The 19,382-nt window shown below is 44.8% G+C and overlaps 1 protein-coding gene across 2 annotated transcripts in view; it reads left to right on the top strand.

Annotated features, from left to right (window-relative positions):
- The window catches only part of LOC126248096 (neurogenic locus protein delta), a 1,462,003-nt gene that overhangs the window by 998,974 nt on the left and 443,647 nt on the right, over window positions 1–19,382 (top strand). The window lies entirely within an intron of this gene.

Below are 19,382 nucleotides of genomic sequence, written 5' to 3'. Positions count from 1 at the left end.
AGCGGATACTGATATTACTCAGATTATTCCATGAAGACAATTTTTATGCTCTGCGAGGACGGAGAGAACAATTCTGAACCTGGCTTTGACCAACTTTAGATCTTGGCTAAAAAATGAACGTTTTTTCTATTTAGTCCTCGTTTAGGTCATTGCTCATTTAATGTTTCTTCCACTGAACAGATTCCATCCCGAAAGTGCTATTCCGGATGATTCGCGAAAATATTATTTGTGAATACCCTAATCCTTCTATTGGATTTCCTTTTACTGGATTCAAAACATTTACCAGATTTTTTTACGTGTAGGGTTGGGAGGAAGTTAAAGTGTGTCAGACATGATGAATAGGGCTCTACTACTGCCAAAGCACCTGTGTTGATGGTAACACTGTCTGGATAAAATATAATTTTTCCTTTCGCAATGACGGCCTGTTCTCATGTATTTTTTGATCTACTCGATACAGAAGATTTGCGCAAAATTCATCAGTTATTGCTTTACTTTTGGTAATTTAATCAAAATGAACAAAAATTTATTTGTCTTACACAACACTAAATACAGTCGTTGCTGACCATGCAGTACTGAACATATATCTAAACACGGCAGTCTGCCTTTTGAAAACCTCAAAGTAGATAGTCGGAACACAAGCGCAAGGAACAGTATAGGCCAGATGAAACTGACTACACCTTTTATAGTGGAGAGTCACCGACTTCTACCCACTACTTTTATTGTTGATTCCTTTCTGGTGGAAAGTGATGCGCTACAATTTACCTAAAGTAGCGAACTGGTGCATAAAATCAGGTAGAATTTTTTTTAACGCTAGGATTTAGTCATCATGCGGTACTAATCTTGCACATTGCTGTCTCACTGTTAACTCTTCATGCAAAATGCACCGTATGGTATCTGCTTTTTATCCGTCTTTAATCATCGCTCATCGAATGCTATGTTTTCTCTATACTTCTATTTGTGGTTACAGGTTTGGTTCGTCCTGCAGGTGGATTAGTACATGTATTTCAGTTCGATAGTATTTGTATTATTACCTGTTGAAAATGAAGGAGCAAATTCATCAACTTTGGATCAATATCTGTCGGCAACAATTCGTCAAAAACAAAGAATTTTTTGGTTAAACGAAATGCCAATTTATATACTTTAACACAACACGACTAGTTTAAAAATCCATATAAACTAAACCATTCCGCAGATAAACTTAAGTCAGTGTGCAGTGTTCCCAACATACTAGCAACAAATTTTCATTGATATCAACACCAGCACTGTAGCAGATGTTTATATTTTCTACTTGTTCTAACAAGATGATTTTCGCTGCATTTCATGCCACTTCCGTTTGTTCCCCATTGTCATGAATGCGCTTTTGCAGGTGTTGTACATTTATCGAGGTGTCCCAAAATTCGTTCATGACCAGCCTGTTGTCAGTAGTCTTCTAACAGGACTGCTGATTCTCGGGTGGCTTGTTGCCACAACCACTCTATGTGACCACCTCCAACAAGCCAAAGCCAGACTGGACAAGATCCAGAGATCGTGCTTTCCGCATTAAAGGTCCTGGGGAACACGACTATGTGCGCCGAATAATCAGCTTGTTTTACAGCACTACTCAGACATGTTTTGCAACTAAAGTGAACAGAACTTGTTAAGTACTGACAGAGAGGCTCCGAAGTGCCACTTGATTGTAATGTGTTCTTTTTTACACACGAACTGGCTCCTTGGCTTTGAGATGTATGATTTTCGTGTAAATACTCAAAGTAGATGATGGCAATGTCGTTGTAGAATGTCGAATTCTTGTCTTGTGTTGTTCTTTTGAAAACCAGTTTATTTGTCAATTTCGCTATGTTAACAAAATATTGGATTAATAGTTGCATCAGTGTGTATTGCCATCCTCAGAGCCATAACACCAGGCTGTGAAAGTCACATTATACGATGTTTACACTGCTCTGTCACATGACAACTATACAATATGCAAAAAAAGTCGAGGCGTTACTCTGACGTGCCAAGTGTTCTGTCATAAAGTATGTACAAATTCGAGTGCACGTGGCACATACAAGACAGAAACATGCCGCATATTGTCGCTGCTGAATTTTTATTTGCGTCGTTAATGATAAAGAACGCCTGTATCGAATGCGGTAGTGCTGTACAAACGTTACAGCACGAATGTGATAATATTCCCTCACCGAATAGAGAAAAATGACAAAAAGGCATCGACTCAGAAAGTCTCATTTTCTGTACTTTCACTTTTTTAATCACTCCTGATTGCATCTGTACGTAAATCATGTTCAGGCGAGGTACAGTCACATTTGAGTTTAAAAACTAATTTCTTAACTTCAGATGAATTTACATTAGCAACAAACCGATAGAAACTAATAATTGTATATCATTCAAACAACACTAAAAAAACAATATCACACGAATTAATTTTACCCTTGATTTATAGCACTGTAGAACATGTACCAAAACAAAAATAAAGTGACACCAACATCATCGCTGTACATTGTCTACAACCTTTTAACCATCCCTCGTAATCAGGCCAGTGGGGACCCGAACGATACTGACTTATCGCTTAAACAAGACAGGAGACCGATTTCAAGCTCTATGTTAATAGCATGAGTGTGCGGTTCCAGTCCCTGTGGAGTGATCTAACACTAAAAAGGCAATTTAACTACAGCGATTAGACTGCGATAGAATTTATTGTCGACAGTATGGCATCCCTTCGTCCCTAGCAACTACACACATCAAAAAAAGTTTTGCACCACCTCGGTTCCGAGCGTTCCGGAACCTGTACAGAAAATTAGAATAGAGATAGACATAAACATCATTTCCGCCCTTTTTATTGCTCATGAAAACTATATACTGCATGTCGTACCACCATACAAATGGCTCTGAGCACTATGGGACTCAACTGCTGAGGTCCTTAGTCCCCTAGAACTTAGAACTAGTTAAACCTAACTAACCTAAGGACATCACAAACATCCATGCCCGAGGCAGGATTCGAACCTGCGACCGTAGCGGTCTTGCGGTTCCAGACTGCAGCGCCTTTAACCGCACGGCCACTTCGGCCGGCACCACCATACAGAGAGATCTCCAGAGGTGGTGGTTCAGATTGCTGTACACGCCGGTAACTAATACCCAGTAGCACGTCCTCTTGCATTGATGTATGCCTGTCTACGTCGTAGCATACTATCCAGAAGTTCATCAAGTCACTGTTGGTCCAGATTGTCCCACTCCTCAACGGCGATTCGGCCTGGATCCCTGAGAGTAGTTGGTGGGTCACGCCATCAATAAACAGCCCTTTTCAATCTATCTCAGGCATATTCGATAGGGTTCATGTCTGGAGAAAATGCTGGCCACTCTAGTCGACCAATGTCGTTATCCTGAAGGTCATTCACAAGATGTGCACGATGGGGCCGGGAAATGTCGTCCATGAAGATGAATGCCTCACCAATTTGCTGCCGATGGCATTCACGTATCGTACAGCCGTTACGGCACCTTCCATGACCACCAGCGGCGTACTTCGGCCCCACATAATACCACCCTAAAACAGCAGGGAACCTCCACTTGCTGCACTCGCTGGACGGTATGTGTAAGGCGTTCAGCCTGACCGGGTTGCCTCGAAACACGTCTCCGACGATTGTCTGGTTGAAGGCATATGCGACACTCATCGATGAAGCGAACATGATGCCAATCCTGAGAGGTCCATTCGGCATGTTGTTGGACCCATGTGTACCGCCCTGCGTGGTATCGTGGTTGCAAAGATGGACCTCGCCATGGACTTCAGGAGTGAAATTGCGCATCATGCAGCCTACTACGCACAGTTTGAGTCGTATCACGACGTCCTGTGGCTGCACGAAAAGCATTATTCAACAGGGTGGCGTTGCTGTCAGGGTTCCTCCGAGCCATAACGCCGCTGCAGTAGTAGCCCTTGGGCGGCCCGAGCCAGGCATGTCATCGACAGTTCCTGTCTCTCTGTATCTCCTCCATGTCCGAACGACATAGCTTAGGTTCACTCAGAGACCTCTGGACACTTCCCTTGTTGAGAGCCCTTCCTGGCACGAAGTAACAATACGGACGCGATCGAAGAGCGGTGTTGACCGTTTAGGCATGGTTGAACTACAGATAACGCGAGCTGTGTACCTCCTTCCTGGTGGAATGACTCAAACTGACCGGATGTCTGTCTCCCCCCTTCTAATACGCGCTGCTCATGCATGGTTGTTTACATCATTGGGTGGATTTAGTCACATCTCTGAACAGTCAAAGGGACTGTGTCTGTGATACAATGTCCACAGTCAACGAATATCTTCAGGTGTTCAGGGACACAGGGCGATGCAAAACTTTTTTGATGTGTGTATAATTCAGTAAGCAAGACTCACAACATGTCTTTCCGGTACCCCCTCGACACTTTGTCCTGGGGCTGCCTACCCTCTACTCAAGAGGCACTGCCAACACGTTCTCGTGGGCGTACCAGCGGTCCTTCAACTGATCTCTGCACGTTACGGCTTCTCACGATGACTTAACATTACGTGGACTTTCCGCACACCACTGCAGCACTAACAGAACACGACTTAGTCTGCTGCTGTGACTCAATGTTTGCGTTTCCAGATTAATGGCTTCCGAAAGAAGGAAGTACCTGTAGATCCTTGATCCCGTTCCGTCTGTTACAGTTGTGCAGTTGCCTTTAGTCGAAAGACTGCTCTGATGTCGCTTCAAACGCTACTTTTCTTGCGTAAGCTTCTCCATCTGTCTAACTACTGCTGTCTACACCCATTTTAAATCGCTTTCTGTGTAGAAGCATTTGTCTTCCTCTACAATTTTCACCTCCCACCTTTCTTACCATTAACAAGTTGACGATTTCTTGATGCCTTAGAACGTGTCCTAGTAATCGATGCCAGATTTTAGTAAACTTATGACATAATTTTTCTCCCAATTGAATTCAGTATCCTTACATTATCTGACCTACTTCTTTAAACTTCAGCCTTTTTCTGTAGCACTACTTTCCAAAAGCTTTCATTCTTTATTTGGCTGAACTTCTCCATGTTCCACTTCCGTAAAATTTTACACTCCAGGTAAATACTTTACGAAAAAACTTCCTAACACTTAAATTTATATTAATTGTAAGATATATTTTCTTGACGAACATTAGAGAAGTACAGAATACACTAGAAGTGAGTGACAACACCAGGATCGACATCGATGTATCGCGCACGATAATTGATACCGGACAGTTGGGGTATTCCACTATGGAGAGCAACTGGAGTGTAAGTTTAGCGGCAGCGGGGCTAATATTCAATCAAGCACGGTTCCCTCGGTACAGCCCAGCTTGTGAAAACCACACATAAGCGCAGCATGTCTTCAAAAATGTCGCCGTTCACAGCCGTATCTTTCTTGGCTCTAAGCACTATGGGACTTAACTGCTGAGGTCATCAGTCCCCTAGAACTTAGAACTACTTAAACCTAACTAACCTAAGAACATCATACACATCGATGCCCGAGGCATGATTCTAACCTGTGACAGTAGCGGTCACGCGGTTCCAGACTGTAGCGCCTAGAGCCGCTCGGCCACTACGGCCGGCTCTCTTTCTAGGCATTTAGAGTTTAATCTGGAGACAAAATTGACGTATAAACGCTGTGACTTGACTTATGGACGACAGTTGGACTACTGTTATCGGGCCCGCTCTTATTTGCAAGTAGACACGAATTATTTTCAGAAGAATGGAGGGACTGGTAGAAGCCGACCTCGCAGGACCAGTTTGGATTCGGAGGACCACACGAGGTAGTTCTGACCCTACGACTTACATATCTTCGTGATCGTTCTCCAGAAGTGACACGGCAGATTTCTTATTCGAGACGGGGTTAATGCTCCGCCAATAATGAAATTAGTTTGCACACGCGTTATTTCCAAACAAAAAGCAAGAGGGGGAGGAGGAAACGAGATGAAAATATTACTCCCTTGGAAGGAACGCGGAGTTTTGTAAGCGTGCCTGGCAGAAGCGTTTCGGCTGCTGCTGGCAGTCTAGAAGAAAGCGCACCGGAAAACAGTTAATGCGGGGAAAGGGAGGCGGCCAGCGGACCGGAACCGTTAAGGCGAGGCGAAGCGCAATGTTGGCGAATGGCAACGGCAGCGATGCGCAAGGCCAGGCGCTGCCCGCAGGCGCCCGCAAAGTTCAAGCGCTCCCCAGTCACGACCCACGTGTGTCTCTGCTCTGCATCGTCTTTATTTGCCAGTTCCAACTATACTGACACCAGTTTATCCTCTTTATGGTCGATTCACAGCGGACGTCAACAGAACCGAACGTTACATCACCGTCAAATCGCGGTGTTTTCACACGAGACAGTGCGTCAATACAATGTCAGTTTGATTAGACCAATACCCACTGGAGAAAGTAGGGTTACTAAATACCATCCTTGATACAAAATGTTGGAATAGTTAATTACAAGGTTTTCAGTATAACATCGAAAAAAATCAAACAACGACTAACACACTTGGTGATGGTGTTCTTTCTTCTCTGAATATTCACCCTTAATGCAGCGTAATTTTTCCAATGCTAAATGAGGTGGTGGAGAGCTTGTTTGTAGAAGTCTGCATTTAGGCTATTCGGAAAAAGTTTCACATCAAGAAACATATCGTCGTCACTCTGTATATGACTGTGACGGTTTCTTCATGTCACTGAAAGTACGATCGCAGGTTAGAATCCTGCCTCGGGCATTGATGTGTGTGATGTCCTTCGCTTGGTTAGGTTTAAGTAGTTCTAAGTTCTAGGGAACTGATGACCTCAGAAGTTAAGTCCCATAGTGCTCAGAGTCATTTTTTGAAGTCACTGAAAGCCGTATCTAGAGAACAAGGTGGAGGGAGTGAGACGAAATTGGACATCCCAAATAAGCGGCCTGTGCGACTGTCCTGCGAGGTGTGACTTGCGTCGTTGTAGAGGGTGAGAAACGCCCTCTTGATAGTTTCCAGCGACGCTTCGTCTTACCAGCTGAGGGTAACTTCGTCGGGAGATTTCCGTAGTACGCTTACGTGACGGTTGCTCCTTGCCAATATAATTTGTTACTACCACACCGTGGCTGTCGGCATCGCCTTGCGAGATACTGGTTGGTTCTTCGCCTTCATCGACTGTGGGGAATCCACAGTAGCCCAATAGCTGCCTTACTCCCCGAGGTCATAGTATTATAACCATAACTCGCCATGGCAATTAAGCGGCTGAAGACGTCATCTGGTTTGGCCAGACTCGGCTGCAACATTTCCGCTGCTGACTCGGTTCGACTGGCTTGATGAACACGTTCAAAATGGTTCAAATGGCTCTGAGCACTATGGCACTTAACTTCTGAGGTCATCAGTCCCCTAGAACTTAGAACTACTTAAACCTAACTAACCTAAGGACATCACACACATCCATGCCCGAGGCAGGATTCGAACCTGCGACCGTAGCCATCGCTCGGTTCCAGACTGTAGCACCTAGAACCGCTCGGCTACTCCGGCCGTCGATGAACAAGTGTGACCAGTCATGGAATCCAGAGTGTTCACGATGTCGCCCAAGTTGTTGAAAACAAATCCAACACTGATTTTCCCTTTTCCCACTAATGCCCGGATTATGATACGCCGGTCTTCGAACAAGAGAACACCGACTCCTCACACCATTTCCGATTCTTGACAGAAAAATGGTCCACCAGTTCGTTCTTCGTCATTGAGTCTTCTTTTACCATACTGGAAGCATCTGCACAGCGTAAACACTGTGGCGTCTGATGGTGCATTGTTGCCGTTTACTTCAAGCATCTCATTATGCATTGTTGCATTATTGTTCCCTTTCAATACAGCAAAAGAAACTGTTCTTCTTCGTAGTTACGCCATAAATCAGAATATTTTTGTCATCTTACCTTAGGCTTTACTTGCCACTGAAATTGATTCAACGGTATACGATCAAATACGGACGACGTTTCATATCTGTTCGTCGATTGAACATGAATTTTCTCGTAAGCGTAAGTGACGATCAGTTGCTCGTAAATCTACTCTTTGGATGGGGGAATTACTTGAGTCTGACCACAGCAGTTGCCTCGTACACACAGTAGGCTTACACGTTTATGACGAGCAGATACTATTAGGAGTAATTACAGCTGCTGGTGATGTTGGAAGTGACTGAATCAGATGCTGATAGGGCTTCACTGATCTTTGGAAGTTCGCTGTCTGCAGGGCTTCGCGTAACTGTTTAAGAGTGTTTGACGGAGGAATCACACCTCGACAACGACAATCAATAAGATCACGCAACTATTGGAGTGGATTACAATATGGCTGGCAAAGTTATTTCGAAGGCCATATCATACAACCATATGCAAAAAATTGTAGACATTTGGTAAGACGATGTATGTTGCCGAAATCTCACACCTTCCCCACGGAAGTAGATCATCATCCGCGGCTGAAATTTGTAGTCGAGAATGGATTCGTAACAAATTGGTCAATAGTGTTTTCCACGTGGAGTAGCTCAGCTACCATATAGAAATCAACACGTCTCTAAAGTCCACTTCGAAGGACCTTTCCCACGACACAGAACAAACATACCATCCAAAAAGCGACCAGTGTCATACTCGGCAGCTGCCGGCTTTTCACAAGTAAAGTACAACCACTCACGGAGGTCTAGTGCGGGCTATATTTATTATATGGCGGCGGAACTTGATAGTTACGTAATACGTTAATCCGGAAAGCATTTACGCTGAAAAAAAATGGTTCCACTTTTGGTAATTAGGTGCAAATCTAGTCACTGTTCAGCATCTCCTCGACGTCTTCGGTGCATATATTGAACAAATTGTGAAAGTGGCCAGTAATAGTAATATCAACCTTATGCCTTTCTCGTTTGTTTGGCCTTTCCTGCCGATGTCCCGTTCCTAATCCAGCCCACAAGGAAACATTTCTATACGTCTTTCTTCCATTCACAGCTCCAGATTTGTCCCTGGTGGCCAAAATTTGAACTAATTTTTTCGAGCGTAGATCGGTTCCACATTAATGCATTGAAATATCTACCAAGTATCACTGCCATACGATAACTACAAGCCAGATTGAACCTCTCTGAGTAGCTGCACTCTGATTATAGCTACCCGGTATAACGGTTAAATATTACATTCGTACTTCAGAAAATTTGCTACGTTGGCCGCTAGAGCTTAGCGAAAACCGAACTTGGGAATATTTTCTCATACTGGATAAATTTGGGGTGATTTGTCATTGATGCCCCACTCTGTATATGAGTACGAAGGTAAAATTAGAGAAATAAGAGCTCTTACAAAAATTACCAACAATTTATTTTCCCATGTACCATCCACAAATGGAACGAGAAATGGTTGAAAATGAGATTTGTGCCTTCCACATCACATCGTACGAATTCTTGTGCAGTAAACATGCAGATGGAAATGGTACCAGATGATAAAACTAAAACATTTCCCTGCCCACAACACCTTTAGTTCTTCCAGTAATGATTACAGAGTACTTGTATTCAGATGATTCTCACCACACTACTTCAAACACAAAACGTGACTCATCAAAGAAAGTTAGTCGTCGCCAGTCAGCAATGATCTGGTTTCAATGCTGTCGAGCAAATTCGTAGCAATAATTAAAATCCTGTAGTATGATTTGTAAATGTATGCACACGCAGCGATAAGAGTGCAGTATTGACTTATTCGATATGATTATTTACGCGAAATGCTGCAGACGACGAGGACTAATGTGTTAATGTGCGTGTGCCAAGAAACATGTAAATACGTTGAACACCAGGAAGATTTCCGCAGAACAGAAATGAATATGTCTTGACGAAGTTCCTGATGAAATATTTCTTCAGAATGGCGCAATAGCACACACACAATGGGCCTACGTGCATAGACGCCATGTGCACGAAATAAATTCGGACAATTTTGTGGAAAGCTTTCCGTCTTATTGTTTATTTATTTAGTGTACGGCATTACATAAGAGCCCGCATCTCGTGGTCGTGCGGTAGCGTTCTCGCTTCCCACGCCCGGGTTCCCGGGTTCGATTCCCGGCGGGGTCAGGGATTTTCTCTACCTCGTGATGGCTGGGTGTTGTGTGATGTCCTTAGGTTAGTTAGGTTTAAGTAGTTCTAGGGGACTGATGACCATAGATGTTAAGTCCCATAGTGCTCAGAGCCATTTTGAACCATTACATAAGAACAGCAACTAACAATTGTGGATTACATAATTTTACAAAATTTTATCGAAATATAGTAATTTCGTAATTTATAATTTAAAAAATAAGCGATAAATTAATATCTAGTTTGTCGATCCATTCAAGGGCTGCCTCTGTCACTTCAAAGAAATCTTCCAAGCTCCTATGGTAGGCACTTCTGCTACAACTTGTTACAATGTGATGGATCGTCTGGTGTTCATTTCCACAGTCACATTGAGAAGATGAAGCCCCTCCCAGCACAGATTCCGTGGCCTGTGCGGATCCGATTAACTGTTTTCCAGGCACGTCGCGTTAATTCCATACCGATGGTCTTGTATCAAGTCCTTGGAGGGTCTATTGTTCCTCTCGGACAGTAGTGTTCCACATTTCTGTCAACTTTTGTTGATACTGAAAGTAGCTGCCTGTAGCGATTCTGCCAATAGGACAGATCGTTCCCTAGATTTTAATCAGTTCATTCGGAGTTCAGGAACATCATGGTGTATTGGAAGCTCGGCGATTGTAAGTAATTTTTGGTATTCCTTGAGAAGGGCGTTCTGTCTTCGGAGATCCGGTGGCGCAATGTTGCTTAGAGGCGGTAACCAGTATAGAGTAGATTTGGTGCAGCCTGTTATTGTCCTCATTGCTGCATTTAGCTCTAAGTCAATTTTTCTAACATTTTTCCTACACTCCTGGAAATTGAAATAAGAACACCGTGAATTCATTGTCCCAGGAAGGGGAAACTTTATTGACACATTCCTGGGGTCAGATACATCACATGATCACACTGACAGAACCACAGGCACTTAGACATAGGCAACAGAGCATGCACAATGTCGGCACTAGTACAGTGTATATCCACCTTTCGCAGCAATGCAGGCTGCTATTCTCCCATGGAGACGATCGTAGAGATGCTGGATGTAGTCCTGTGGAACGGCTTGCCATGCCATTTCCACCTGGCGCCTCAGTTGGACCAGCGTTCGTGCTGGACGTGCAGACCGCGTGAGACGACGCTTCATCCAGTCCCAAACATGCTCAATGGGGGACAGATCCGGAGATCTTGCTGGCCACGGTAGTTGACTTACACCTTCTAGAGCACGTTGGGTGGCACGGGATACATGCGGACGTGCATTGTCCTGTTGGAACAGCAAGTTCCCTTGCCGGTCTAGGAATGGTAGAACGATGGGTTCGATTACGGTTTGGATGTACCGTGCACTATTCAGTGTCCCCTCGACGATCACCAGTGGTGTACGGCCAGTGTAGGAGATCGCTCCCCACACCATGATGCCGGGTGTTGGCCCTGTGTGCCTCGGTCGTATGCAGTCCTGATTGTGGCGCTCACCTGCACGGCGCCAAACACGCATACGACCACCATTGGCACCAAGGCAGAAGCGACTCTCATCGCTGAAGACGACACGTCTCCATTCGTCCCTCCATTCACGCCTGTCGCGACACCACTGGAGGCGGGCTGCACGATGTTGGGGCGTGAGCGGAAGACGGCCTAACGGTGTGCGGGACCGTAGCCCAGCTTCATGGAGACGGTTGCGAATGGTCCTCGCCGATACCCCAGGAGCAACAGTGTCCCTAATTTGCTGGGAAGTGGCGGTGCGGTCCCCTACGGCACTGCGTAGGATCCTACGGTCTTGGCGTGCATCCGTGCGTCGCTGCGGTCCGGTCCCAGGTCGACGGGCACGTGCACCTTCCGCCGACCACTGGCGACAACATCGATGTACTGTGGAGACCTCACGCCCCACGTGTTGAGCAATTCGGCGGTACGTCCACCCGGCCTCCCGCATGCCCACTATACGCCCTCGCTCAAAGTCCGTCAACTGCACATACGGTTCACGTCCACGCTGTCGCGGCATGCTACCAGTGTTAAAGACTGCGATGGAGCTCCGTATGCCACGGCAAACTGGCTGACACTGACGGCGGCGGTGCACAAATGCTGCGCAGCTAGCGCCATTCGACGGCCAACACCGCGGTTCCTGGTGTGTCCGCTGTGCCGTGCGTGTTATCATTGCTTGTACAGCCCTCTCGCAGTGTCCGGAGCAAGTATGGTGGGTCTGACACACCGGTGTCAATGTGTTCTTTTTTCCATTTCCAGGAGTGTATTAAGCCACACTGGGGCACAGTATTCGGCAGCAGAATAGACCAGCCCTAAGGCGGCGCATCGCAATGTCGTAGCTCTTGCGCCCCATGAGCTATCACTCAGCTTCTGTGTGATGTTACTGCGTGATCTGAGCTTTGCTGCGGTGTTTTCTATGTGCTTCCTGTGAGAGAGGGTTCTATCAAGAGTCACTCCTAGATATTTTGGTGAGTCTTTTTGGTGAAAGACCTGACCATTTAAGGTGACATTCAACTTCGCATTGGCCATTCTGTTGTTAAGGTGAAAGCAGCTGAGTTCAGTCTTCGTTGGATTTGATATGAGTCTTCACATTTTGAAGTATTCATCTATTGTGCTTAGATCTGCGGACAGGATCTCCTCATTAGCTTCAGGAGACCTCTGTTGGGTGGCCAAGGGCAGATCGTCTGTAGAGATGAACTTCCTTGACTCTGTTTCAGGGAGGTCAGATATATACAAGTTGAACAGGATTGGTGCCAGACCTGAGCCCTGAGGAAGATCATTACCAAATTTCTTCTGTCTGCTTAGTTGGTTGCCAAGGACTATTTGGTAGTATCTCTCAGCTAGCATGCTGTTTAGGAGCCTGATTGTGGTTTGGCAGTGTATAACACTGACGAGTTTGTAAAAGAGTCCCTGTCTCGCGTCCGCAGCACACTTTAAGCTGCACGTATCCCATGGATGGTGCTAAACGAGTATCAGAGCTGGCAGCCAGACTTATCTGCTACAGATCTCCTGGCTTAAACATGAGCGCGGAATTACTTCACAACGGTTCTTCTCATAACCAACCAACAAGGCACCTGAGCCATAACATTCGAATTATATAGCCTCTTATTGTTGTTCGCAAGGAACACGTGTACAACTTATATTTCGAAATGAAAGAGAAGTGATGGAAGAACTGCATTTTAGTCATCATCTGTACGAATTATTCTTTATTCTTTAGCGTTTCCGGTCGTAGCCACAATAATCACAAGAAGAGAAGCAGTACATCAAACAGATAAGCAGTTCACCTTTCCTTAGACGAATTGAAAGTCTTCAAAAGTACAAGATGTTTACAAAACCATATATAATATTCTATCACTATAAACAACATAAAATTGGCCTCACAATAACTCACGTGAGTGCCAGGAGCACGCCGTTGTTCGCGAACAAAGTGGAGAGTAGGCGCGTTGTTCTAACCGTTTTGTGGGGGAGGGAGAGGGGGGGGGGGTTGCGGCGACCTTGCGAAGGCGTCCGTGTCCGCCCGCATCAACAGTACCCACAACAGGTGAGCCGCAAATGTCAACACTTCCTTCGGCGCGTCCATGAACCGGGGACCGGGAACGGCTGCTATGTTGAAACCACTCCATTGCATCGCGAAGCGGAAAATCAACAATTTATGTCTTTATGGATTTGATAAACGTTGGGGGTCTACCAGTAGGGAGATGAGAAAAGTAGTTGGTTAGTGGGCAGTTGCATTCCACCCGCCCCCCCCCCCCCGCCCTTTTCCACGCCTCTGGGGCACTTGTAGTTATTACGTTCAATCTCAGGATTAACCTTACACCCCGCCCATGCGTCTCGGGCAGTTGCGTGACTTAATAATGGCGGAGAAATGCTTGTCACCCATCCACTTTGTCGGTTCTGGGACAGGCAATGATTTTGGAGATAACCCCCCTCCCACCCTCACTGGTTTAAGTAAACAGGATGGCTTTAAGAAAGCGGGAAACCCCTCGCTATGCCACACTGGTATAGGCCTATGAGATGACTAAAAATAGCGGGTTCCCCTATAATCCCATACCTTTAATTAGTATTCGAGTCGTGTGAGTTTCGTCATTCGAGTTGTGTACTCGGTAGTGAAAGGATAATAAAGAGCATGCACCAGGGATCGGTCAACAGATGGAATAAAAGTAAACAGAAGAATATCACATTGGAAAGTAAGTATTAGTCGGCCGGCCGAAGTGGCCGTGCGGTTAAAGGCGCTGCAGTCTGGAACCGCAAGACCGCTACGGTCGCAGGTTCGAATCCTGCCTCGGGCATGGATGTTTGTGATGTCCTTAGGTTAGTTAGGTTTAACTAGTTCTAAGTTCTAGGGGACTAATGACCTCAGCAGTTGAGTCCCATAGTGCTCAGAGCCATTTTTTTAAGTATTAGTCCATCCATATCTCATTATTAATCAGTTATTAATATTATATATGTTTACATTTACGATTTTTCTTTTTCCACAAATGGTAATTTATTTGTGAACTGAATTATGGGATCAGAAAACGCAGCCGGCGTACAGACAGCAGTAGCATAACAGCGACAGGCTATCTGATATACAGCACCTGTTTCTCGACATTGAGCACCCCTTATCGCTAGCACCGCTCATCACACTGCTCGTATACTGTGGTAATGTTATTCTCTATGACATACAATGTAAATGCGAGTGGCACTAAACGTTTGGTTTTTGGTACATCCTCAGGTTGGGGGGGGGGGGGGGGGGGGAGGAGGTTCAAGGTAGTGGTAGTTATTGGAAATCCACAAGAAGAATGTAATGCATTCACACTATGAATGGCGCGTATTAGGTCAGAGTTTCTCAGACATATCTGCAATGTCCAACGGTCTATGGCGATGACCTAAGAACAGTTAAGTCCATCGTTTCCTGTGTTACTAGTTCACCACACAGTATGTGTTGGCGATCACCAGAGAACATTTAAGATCTATGACAGCTGGAGTAAAGAGGAATGCACTCATATTCAGAAATCAATGTTCGGAAAGTTGTGTGCTAGCTCGGCCACACAGAGTTGAGTGAATGCGTATCGCGGGTGGTGTGAGGGTGTGTATGGATTTTTAGGGAGTCTGCAGCACACGCTTACAGATAGTATCTGTGAGAACACTTCAGAGGACATTTCTCCAAAGAATTTAGATGAGTGTTGTACTTATGTATGCAATATGTACGGAACATCATTAGCACCTGATATAGGTAAATAATAACTTGCAAATCTTTATGTACAAGGTGTGGCAAAATGACATTTTAGAAATAAGGGACGTTTTAGAGGACGAACATTTCCACATTTTTATATAAGAAACTTATAGCCGGAAATGAGAAAAAAAATTTCTACAGCCGCCACTGAGATGTTGAAAATCCATGAGCAACCTTTATCAGAAGTTACCAGGTGTGATTCACAGTGAACATTTCGGCTCAGATTCTTGGAGAAAATCTTGCTGGACCACACATATTAAGAGATCGTTTGAATGGTGCATGGTGTTTGAACTTTGTGGACAATGCCTTCTCCGAACGTCTGGAGTATGTTCACCTGCTACTGCTCACAAATACGTGTTTTCAGAATGATGGTGCCCCTGTCCACTTTGATCATCAGGCCAGGCCATGTCTCACAGACAATTTTAGGTAGAGAGTAATCAGAAGGAGATGCCCAGTCGCTTGGCTTGAGGGCTCCGCTGACCTCAAGCCTCTCGAATTTTTCCTCTGGAGTTTTGTGAAGTCCATTGCGTACTCAACACTAGTAGGAACAGTGCCTGAAGTTAATGAGCGCATTTTTACAGCGTTTGATGCCATCAGATGGAATGGTGAAGTAATGCAGGAAATAAGACAAAATACGGTTTGTCATTCCACATATATCTCGCAAAGTCGATGATTATCACACTGCACATTTACGCTACAGTGGTGAAACCACAAATTGTGTTTACAGTATTTGATTGTACTATGCTGTCATTAAACTTTTTCAAAACCTCGGTATTTTAGTGTTTAATTTAGCCTACCAAATGAGTAGAAGGTGTACAGTGCTGTAGAAACTTTTATTTCACTTTTCTGGCCGTAGATTCCTCACATCAAAAGGTTCAAAATTACATCCTCTATAACCTCCCAAATGTTTAAAACGTCTTTCTGTAACATCCTGTATATTCGTATGTACAGCAGAGATTAGTATGTTATCAGAAGCAGCCAGAAACACACAAAGCTGAGCTAGTATGAAAATAGTTATCTAATATTTATTTTATTACACGTCGCTAATTCCCGAGATTACATCCAGTAAAGTATCATTCAAATCATTGCAGCGCATGTTCAGAATCACTACGCTGTGTACTGTCCCTTCGTTAATTTTGTAAACCTCATTCCACAACATCGACATTGGTGGCTACTTACAAGTTCTGCATGACAGTGAAGAACCACTAACAATGGAATCGTTAAATCTGAATTTTGTGTAATTATCCGGTGGTAAACTATGATTGCTGTGTCACAAACCATTAGGCGAGTCACAACCTCACGTTGGTTCTACATGGTATAGCCAAAACTTGCTAACTACGAAGAAAAAACAAAAAGAAAGCTGAAATAAATATGACATTTGTATGACCCTTCAATGACAATAATAATAATAATACTATGTCACTTTTTCCGTTTCTCATTTCCCACACACATGAGAAACCTGGTGCTCACGTATATTTTTTTAAGTAGGGGTAAGCTTACAGCTCCAAGTGGATGGATTACTCACCAACCATTTTTTGATTGCGCTTACTTTCTCGTAGCATGCTGTATTCTTTTGCGTAGTACAGCACAGCACGAGTAATACACCAAACAGAGCACTTGAAATTAAAAATCGGTTTACTTAGGTAACTCTAGTTTTAGAATGGCCATGACAGATAATCTCACGTATTTTATGACCGCTTATTGCCAATAGTGTAGTCTACAGAGACTCAATCACACAGTGTTACATGTGCGTATCATCAGAGCGGAGCAGTAAGGACTCTGACAGCGCAAACCAACAACTCACGTAACGCAATTTGATCAGTATATTTCTATTTCCAGAGGCCCAGCCGTCAACAAGGTGTTTTTCCGATACTTCGCTCATTGTCGAATGTCGTTCAACTGAGACCGCGATCGTAACATTTAGTTGTAAGTACAGGGATAAAATATACAGGACTATTACAAATGATTGAAGCGATTTCATAAATTCACTGTAGCTCCATTCATTGACATATGGTCACGACACACTACAGATACGTAGAAAAACTCATAAAGTTTTGTTCGGCTGAAGCCGCACTTCAGGTTTCTGCCGCCAGAGCGCTCGAGAGCGCAGTGAGACAAAATGGCGACAGGAGCCGAAAAACCGTATGTCGTGCTTGAAATGCACTCACATCAGTCAGTCATAACAGTGCAACGACACTTCAGGACGAAGTTCAACAAAGATCCACCAACTGCTAACTCCATTCGGCGATGGTATGCGCAGTTTAAAGCTTCTGGATGCCTCTGTAAGGGGAAATCAACGGGTCGGCCTGCAGTGAGCGAAGAAATGGTTGAACGCGTGCGGGCAAGTTTCACGCGTAGCCCGCGGAAGTCGACGAATAAAGCAAGCAGGGAGCTAAACGTACCACAGCCGACGGTTTGGAAAATCTTACGTAAAAGGCAAAAGCAGAAGCCTTACCGTTTACAATTGCTACAAGCCCTGACACCCGATGACAAAGTCAAACGCTTTGAATTTTCGGCGCGGTTGCAACAGCTCATGGAAGAGGATGCGTTCAGTGCGAAACTTGTTTTCAGTGATGAAGCAACATTTTTTCTTAATGGTGAAGTGAACAGACACAATGTGCGAATCTGGGCGGTAGAGAATCCTCACGCATTCATGCAGAAAATTCGCAATTCACCAAAAGTTAAAGTGTTTTGTGCAATCTCACGGTTTAAAGTTTACGGCCCCTTTTTCTTCTGCGAAAAAAACGTTACAGGACACGTGTATCTGGACATGCTGGAAAATTGGCTCATGCCACAACTGGAGACCGACAGCGACGACTTCATCTTTCAACGGGATGGTGCTCCACCGCACTTCCATCATGATGTTCGGCATTTCTTAAACGGGAGATTGGAAAACCGATGGATCGGTCGTGGTGGAGATCATGATCAGCAATTCATGTCATGGCCTCCACGCTCTCTCGACTTAACCCCATGCGATTTCTTTCTGTGGGGTTATGTGAAAGATTCAGTGTTTAAACCTCCTCTACCAAGAAACGTGCCAGAACTGCGAGCTCGCATCAACGATGCTTTCGAACTCATTGATGGGGACATGCTGCGCCGAGTGTGGGAGGAACTCGATTATCGGCTTGATGTCTGCCGAATCACTAAAGGGGGACATATCGAACATTTGTGAATGCCTAAAAAAACTTTTTGAGTTTTTGTATGTGTGTGCAAAGCATTGTGAAAATATCTCAAAAAATAAAGTTATTGTAGAGCTGTGAAATCGCTTCAATCATATGTAATAACCCTGTATATGTGACCGCATTCTTAGGATGATTATTGTAAAATGGTTCAAATGGCTCTGAGCACTATGGGACTCAACTGCTGTGGTCATAAGTCCCCTAGAACTTAGAACTACTTAAACCTAACTAACCTAAGGACAGCACACAACACCCAGCCATCACGAGGCAGAGAAAATCCCTGGCCCCGCCGGGAATCGAACCCGGGAACCCGGGCGTGGGAAGCGAGAACGCTACCGCACGACCACGAGATGCGGACCGATGATTATTGTACCTGTGCGTGCTTGGCATGCAGCGGCAGTGATCTGTGCGGGGGTGATTCACGTTTCCCGTTAACGGTAGGAGCTGTCTGAATGGAGAGGCCTGCTGGAGTGTAGAAATGTAGAAGACTAATACTTAGTATGTCTTGGATAGCTTTCGTGATCACGTGGAAACTTGAGAAGACTGAATATGGACCTGTGTTTGCGCTGGACCCTTATTCCAAAAAAAAAATGGTTCAAATGGCTCTGAGCACTATGGGACTCAACTGCTGAGGTCATTAGTCCCCTAGAACTTAGAACTAGTTAAACCTAACTAACCTAAGGACATCACAAACATCCATGCCCGAGGCAGGATTCGAACCTGCGACCGTAGCGGTCTTGCGGTTCCAGACTGCAGCGCCTTTAACCGCACGGCCACTTCGGCCGGCGGACCCTTATTCCCTCCCATGTAAATTGTTTGGCTGACTACTCCTGCACATTCCGCACCTTTATTTAGTTGAGAGAAGATCGATTGTGGTGTGTGCATCTAGCATGTGGAAGACACGTTTGCCGTTCCTCTAGACATGAGAAACACCTTAGTTGACCTTGTAAATTATAGGGATGGTTTGGAATCTGCTACATCACTGACATC

The sequence above is a fragment of the Schistocerca nitens genome, chromosome 3, assembly GCF_023898315.1.
Source record: "Schistocerca nitens isolate TAMUIC-IGC-003100 chromosome 3, iqSchNite1.1, whole genome shotgun sequence".
Taxonomy (NCBI): Eukaryota; Metazoa; Arthropoda; class Insecta; order Orthoptera; family Acrididae; genus Schistocerca; species Schistocerca nitens.
Note: the sequence above shows the minus strand (reverse complement) of the source record. Positions and strands in the feature narration are given on the sequence as shown.